Source organism: Mustela putorius, unplaced genomic scaffold (genome assembly GCF_011764305.1).
Source record: "Mustela putorius furo isolate JIRA1106 unplaced genomic scaffold, ASM1176430v1.1 tig00003909_pilon_pilon_pilon, whole genome shotgun sequence".
Taxonomy (NCBI): Eukaryota; Metazoa; Chordata; class Mammalia; order Carnivora; family Mustelidae; genus Mustela; species Mustela putorius.
Genome location: NW_025422057.1, coordinates 6,502,970 through 6,510,681, shown reverse-complemented (window position 1 = coordinate 6,510,681; position 7,712 = coordinate 6,502,970). Strand labels below are relative to the sequence as shown.

The 7,712-nt window shown below is 38.3% G+C and overlaps 1 non-coding gene across 1 annotated transcript; it reads right to left on the bottom strand.

The window, feature by feature from the left end:
- Nucleotides 1-803: 803 nt before the first annotated feature.
- Nucleotides 804-911, bottom strand: LOC123388811. Its single transcript, XR_006603314.1, has one exon. It is a non-coding gene; the product is annotated as a U6 spliceosomal RNA (small nuclear RNA).
- Nucleotides 912-7,712: the final 6,801 nt, after the last annotated feature.

Sequence of the window (7,712 nt, the reverse complement as noted above, 5' to 3'; positions counted from 1 at the left end):
TTATCTTCTATGTCATAAATAAAAATTGACTCAGTTTAAAAACAGGATAAGGTTTATTAGACCACTTGATATGTTCATGTACAGTGTAAAGCCGAGAGCACAAGAAAATCAGAAGCATTTTACAAACAGCTAAATAAAGAACTTTTTCCCTTCCCTTTCATACCTCAACAAAGCACTGGAGTTCTGGAAAATGCTGATGTACAGCAATGTTCTTAGGCAAGTCAGAAAATTGGCAGATACTTCCTAATTAAGAAGAAAGCTCAATATGTCTGGAATCAAGTATAGTAATTTCATACTAGTCTTTCCCTACCCCACATCACACAGGAATGGGGTTCTACATAACACCCTAGTCCTTTGGGTGAGACTCTTCTAGCCCCGCTGTTTTCACTTACCCAGCATGACCTACAAGTACCCACCTTCCTTTCTTTGTTTAACTGACTTTCTCCACTTTGAAGGTCTTGCACTAAGCAACTGTTAGACACAGAGTCCAGAGCTGGTGGCAATTCATATGTACATGAACATATCAAGGGGTCTGAGAAGTCTTGAAGACACCTCTATACCTTTTTAAAACTTCAGTGGATATTAAATGTTAAATATTGCCAGGCACTGTGTTAAATGCTATTCAGGGCAAGGAAGGGAGTCCTGCCTTCAGAGCAATTAACATCCAAGGTAATTTTTGACAAACTGATGAATAATTGACAAATACAAGTTTTTATATTTAAATGATAAGTATATATTTTGAAATGACCACCACAATCAAGTTAATTAATATCAATTACATCACATAGTTACCTTTTATTTTTTTTAATATAGAACACTCCACAAATTTGCATGTCATCCTTGTGCAGGGCCATGCTAAATAATTTCTGTATCATTCCAGATACAGATTATCTATATAGATGCTGCTGCAGGGACAGTAGTCATTGATTGTTGGCACAAGTCTTAAATTGATTTATGAAGAGATGATTTGTGAAGAAATGTAAAAATTTTCTATTAATTATAGACATTTTAGTACACACCCTACAATGCTGTGTTTTGCTTTGCCTTGCCCTCCCAGCTTCCAGTCCCATAAAAGGAATGAAAGACTCGGAATTTAGCTTCAAAGTCATGTTTCTCTCTACATAGAAGTGTGACCATGTCTAAGGTGCCCTGAACCAATTTTTAAACTAAATGACGGGAAGGGGAGGTAGGAAATTTAATATTAATGTTCTATTTTTTCTTTTAAATGTATTATTTATTTATTTGACAGAGATCACAAGCAGGCAGAGCAGCAGGCAGAGAGAGAGGAGGAAGCAGGCTCCCTGCTGAGCAGAGAGCCCGATGCGGGGCTCGATCCCAGGACACTGGGATCATGACCTGAGCTGAAGGCAGAGGCTTTAACCCACTGAGCCACCCAGGCGCCCCGTCTATTTTTTTTTCTTTAAAATCTTTTGGGGTTAACTTTTATTTCTTAATTGTTTTCTTCTTCCATATTTGTTCTTCTACTTACAGCTAAATAACAAAATGAAATGAAAGTGGAACTATTAAAAAGAAAATAATTAACAATTAGGTATTTAGAATACTTAGAATTTTGCTTTATAAAAATATTGTTCAAGCTATTACTCATGTTGAAGTTTTAGTATTCATTAATGTATGTATTTTGTGCAAAATCAGCAAATTCCACATTCCTGGTTTGGCTGTTATACACACAAATTAATGAATGTACTTTAATGAATTTGATTAATATGCAGCAGTTTAAGATCCATTTTGTATTATTAGCCCATGAAATGTTCCTCATTGAATGCTGCTGATTCAGAATGCTGTATTTCCCTGGAAAGGCTGGCTCTCTCTCTCTCACACAGAGATGCTCTTCACAAATAATGTAAAACTAAGATTTTCATAATTATCATAATTCACTCATTAAGATATTAGCAAACTGTCACAACCACAAAAGATTCTCTATGCATGGAATTTTCCATCTTTTGCCTGCACCCAAGATATACATGCAGTGCCAGTGCCAGAGAATGTTAAATGGAAACCCTACTTCTGCATTTTATTAGCAAATTTTGCAAACTACAAACAGCTTGAGTGTTGTATAAATTTATAGTTGTACTTGCGCATTTGTGATGGTGGTTTTCGGCATGCAAGTTTTATCTAAGAGCTTTTACTTGGAACTGCACAGAGCAATTCCAAAACCTCAAAACTAAAGGAAAATAAAATTGAAGTGCCTTTAGAATTGTGTGATTTATACATTAAAGTATTTATTTTAAAACAAGATTAAAAATACTGCACTCCTAGAAACATTCTCTCCTGGTAGAAGCCACTCAGATGGAAAATTTCATCTATTTCAAACTGATTTTTTGCCTGAATGACTTTCACATATTTTCCTAAAACCTAGTCATGTCAGACGATTTATTCTACCTTAATAATACTGTGCAAGTAGCCAGGAAGATTCAAGTGTTGAAGTGGTAGAAGGCAGTTGGCCAATTAGGTGCTCAACTATATTTTGATTTTCTATGCTTAGACATACTTATTCTTTTCTTACCTTCTGATCCCCTGCTCAGTACTTCTAAATGAGAATTTCTGCGTATTTCTGTCCTAGGAATACGTGGCCAAATTTGAGATATAGAATGCATTTTGGATCAAAATCCCAAATAAGAATAAGGCAGTGAAACCCATTTTCTCACTTTAAGAGGTAATAGAAGGAGCTCAGAATGGTATACAATGGGCACATGTATTTTCAATCTCCAACCCAAGGCACCCCATCGCCCCCTTCACAGTACAGTACCATCTGTGCCATCATGATGTCCCTAGTGATAGGGAGGCTCTGCATCTATTAAAGATGACTGGCCTACAACAGAGCTACAGAGTTGCGATATAAGAAATCATTTTTCAGTGAAATAATTGGCACTTTTTTCAGATTTTTCTCTCTTAAAAAAGTATCTTTTTTTTTTGGTTCAGTCATTATTGTCATTGACTCATCATCCTTTGGCAACATATATTATTTTTGAAAAATTGATTTTAAAGAAAATAGCACACAAAATATTCTTAACAGAAACAGTTGCTAGGCCGGAAAGTAATTGGAAGTCTCTTCTCTGGTTGAGTTCATATCATGATCTTGAAATAAAAAGACACAGGATGTGGTATATGTCTTAGCTTATGATCTCAGGAAGTATGTGAGAAAGCTATGAAAGTAAATGTAGACTTCAAAATTTGGAATTTGCTTTGGGAAAAGATGACAGTGGTAGCAATGACCAGAGCATTTTCCCCAGGAGTAGCTCTTAGCTATCTTGATTCTAGTCAACAAGTCAAAGAAACTGTCATTATTTTTCTAAATAGCTGGACTGAAAGAAAGAAAACCAACATTCTGGACTAGGTTCTTATCTTGATGCACTGACACTCATGAAGAATTCTTTGAGTGAAGGAATTCGAAGCTTTCCTATGACAGCACTGGCCAGTCCACAAAGAAAGAGGGACTTTGTCCAATAAGCCCTCCCCAAATAACCATGTAACTCATTTTCTGATGATGGAATATTGAAAATGCATAAGTCCTGAGCTTTTCCCTTTGCAACGCCCCATTTGGAAGAAAGAAGTCATCAGAAAAATGGATTCTTTCTTGCTAACCTGACAGATACCATCCAGAGACTAGAAAGAAATAATTTGTCAGTACTGTCAGCCAAATGCTGCGTGGCCCCCATCTATTACTTAAGGTCTATTTTCATTCTACCCAATTCCACGAAGTTTGTTTTATTAAAATGAAAAATGGGATTATGGTGCTCCCTAGAAAGTCATTTTATCTTTTTCCAGCTGTTCAGTGACATACTTTTAACTTTGTACATTCACTTGTTTATAATTATTTAAACTAAAGTTAGTTACTGCACACCTTGTTTACTTGTACCTAGTAGCAAATTTGTAGTGACAGGAGAAAGATCACTGAGTACCACTAAGTCTTGCAAAGAAAGCACAATTAATAGCATCCTGTCCCCAGTTTTGGAAAATGTATGTTGTGCATATAACAGTCAGGATTCTATTGTAAATTTTCACTATTTTAGGCCAAAAAAGGTGCTTTACAGGGAATTCAGACTTAAATATTCATTAGAAGGTTGAGAAGAGCAGACTCTCCACTGACCTCCAGGAACAACTCCAAGGACAATTTTGCAGACCCAGGCTTCCAAGGGCACTGAATTAGGAAGCTGCAGCAGCAGTGCCACCCCCAGGATCACTGAAGATCTTGGACTTCAGCTGCTTTCCAGGCATCAGGAGGCCACCACCGCAGTTGTTGGCTCCAGGAATTTGCCACCAAGGCTGCAGTCCACTAAGGAGGCCGCTTCAGGGCCATACTGTGCCTATTCAACCCATGAGAGGAAAATCAAGGTCTCCTGCATCACCCCTTCTCCCTCCCCTGAACTTGGCTCCAGGTACAAGTGCCACAAGCGTGCATCTCATTGGCCAAACCTAAATGGCTTCTTTAGCTGTATGGGAGCCTGGGAAATGAAGGTCTTGTTTTGTTTTAATTTTCTAGTCTTTCCGATCCAGGAAAGCATGCTAATAGGAGGTTAGAACAGAGTTGAGGTAGTTTACCAAATCTACTCCAATACCCAGAGACACATTTTCTACTACTGGTTAGCCATGCATAAAGTTCGTCATAGTTTCCCATTTTTTAAAAAATTAGTGTATTCCTTCTTTTATCTTTTTGGAGATCTTACACTAGTTTTCTTAAAGTCATTTCAGATTGTTCTATCACTTCCAATTGTCGGGAGTAAATAGGTCCTGATGTGGTAAGCAGAATAATGTCCTTCTGCAAAGATGTTTATAGCCTAATGCTTGGAAACTGTATGTTACACTACATGGCAAAGGAGAATTAAAGTCGCAGGTAAAATTAAGGTTGTTAATCAGCTGACTTTAAGACAGAGAGATTATCCTGGATTATCTATGTGGGCCTGATGTAATAACAAGGGTCTTTAAATGTGGAAGGGGGAGGTAGAAGAGTTCAGAGTGTTGCAGAGTAAGAAATACTCATCCCACTGTTGCTGGCTTTAAAGATGGAGAGGGGCCATGAGCCAAGGAATATAGGCAGCCTCTAGAAGCTGGAAAGGGCAAGGCAGTTGATTCTCCCTAGAAAGGAATCAGCCCCGTTAGCACCTAGATTTTAGCCCACTGAGAGCCAGTTCAGACTTCGGAACTACAAACTTGAACAACAAGTTGGTGTTTTAAGCCACTAAGTTTCGGCTAATTTGTTCAAGCAGCACTAAGAAACCAACACAGCTGATAGTTAAGATTGCTGGCTGCCCTTTTCACTGATATTTTTTTTCTCATGAGCTTTGACATTTTAGCTTGTGGGTTCATCTTGAGTAGGGTTTTCTGCTCTGTGTACTTGCCTCACTTTGTCAACCTGGTTGTGGACACAAGGAAGCTCATTGGGACCCTAGGTTTTAACCTGGTTATTCCATGTCTAGTCTCTATTGGTGCTATCCCAAGGTTAGCCAAGGGGACCAGTGGGAAGCCTGGTCCAAGTGCTGCCACAGTCAGGGAACAGCACTTGGAGCTCTATCTGGCTTGTTTCACATGTTAGAAAGCATGATTAGCCCTTGATTGTATGCAGGAAGTAAAGCACTGGTCCCAGCTTGGCACAGGATGCTCCTGTCCAGGCTGTCCCACAGGAATCAGGTCTTTATTCCCATGTCTGTTTTAGTGTTAAAGCTTTGCAGGTCTCTGGTTCATGACACACTTTCTCCTTTGTAGTTCAGTTTTTGGTCCATCAGGATGTTTAGCTCATTTTATTTTTTAGCATAGCCATACTTTTCAATTTATAATATATATTTGATATATAATGTAATTTATAAAATGCATACAAAATGCTGGTCGCATATTTTGTCATTGCTGTGTTTAGAGCAGAGGGGGGAAATTCCAAGCATTACCTTGACCATAAGACTGCAATATGTAGGTTGTATGATTTTTTGGTTTTGTTTTTTAAGAATTACCTATTCATTTTACAGAGGGAGAGAGCGAATGAGCCAGGGGTGAGTGGCAAGGGGCTGAGGGAGAGAGAATCTGAAGCAGGCACGCCACTGAGTCCAGATCCTGATGCAGGGCTCAGTCCTACAACCTTAAGATCATGGCCTGAGCCAAAATTAAGAGTCAGACACCCAACCAACTGAGCCACCCAGGTACCTCAGATATAGAATTAACATTTCACAGAACACCATGTCCCAGGTTTTCACCCTGTTTTAGCTGAAGAGAAAATATAGTGAGTGGTTAGATATTTCTATTTCTATCAGTGATTTGCTTTCTGCATTCCCAGGGATGTCACTTTCTTCAACAAATAATACCCTTTTGGCAAAGGCTTAGCTGGCTGAAAATTATAAGAGAAAGTTTCATTGTATTGCACTTTAAAGTGGTTGTTCCAGAAATTCATCTTAAAACTTGCTATTTCAGGAAGCTGGCTCAGCTCCTCCACTTTCTCTGGAGTCCATCAATTCCATAAATTGGCTAGGCGTTACTAGAGGATGATTGTTAGGGTCAGGAGGGGGAGGAACAGAACACCAGGTGTTACATTACAAAAGGTGGCATGAGTCCCTGGTTTAGTCATGTACTTTAAGAGTGTGGAAAATAGCTGTTCACAGTTAACACCAGAAGTGCTCATTAAACTGATTTTCTGTTGGGAATGATTCCCCCAAAATGTCTCAGGCTATCAAGTAGCTAAAATTCTATCAGGATTATGATACCCACTGAGTTACAAGTTATAAGAAATGATACTTGAAATAAAGGCTTTGCAGGCAAATTAAAATAGTAATAATTTCAGTTAATGTAATGATATCTTTTTTTTAAATCCCTTAATATCATTCAGCCAAAATTACATATTTGGGGAAAAATGAGCTACTAAAGAAGATTTCCTAATTGTATGTAATATGCCTGAAGGCATATTGCAGATGTAATTCAGATGCCTGGACACAGAGGAAGATGGCTCTGATGATGACATTATGCAATAGAACTACATTTTAGTCACAAACAGTCATAACATAAAATTATTTCTCAGAGAGAGGAAGCTGGGAGTATGTTACCACTTCCACAGCAAGCTCTGTAATCCTGGCTACACTTTGGAGATCATATTTTTACATGTACAGGCTTCTCTGTAAGCCCTTGAACCTTGCAGATCAAATTTTGACATCTAGCATCCCAGTATTTTGCAAGTGATAGCACTTATTTTCCTGAAACTCAATTGTGAGTCTTTTGCTTTCTTTGTTTAGTTTATGCCAACGTGGTGTGCCATCAACCAATTCATTTTGGCTTGCCCTTGTCTCTTCTGTGGTCCAAAAAAGCCCAAAGCTGCTTCTTGAGGTGAAAGGAGACTTACTTAAACCAAGCATGAGTTTAACTACTTATAACTAGACGTAGCTGGGTTTAAGAAGGGTTTGGGTTTTGTTTTATTTTTAATTTTACATTGTTAAGCTATAAGTTATTGTCAAGCAATGTATCAGTTAAAGCTTTTACACTTACTGTAGTTCAGTGGCCACAGTATTTACATAGAATTTCAGGTCAGTGCATATGTGATCTTGACAAATGACCAAAGATCAAACCGTATTCTGATTTGTAGTCTAACGCGGGTGACTAAATTTGAATTTATTTTTTTTTTTTAATGCTCAGGTGGCGTTCCCAAACCATACTGGCAAAGGCTCATAAAAAGTAGGTCTCATGGTGGTCCCTGCACCTCTCCACTCCCCAAATCCCATGGT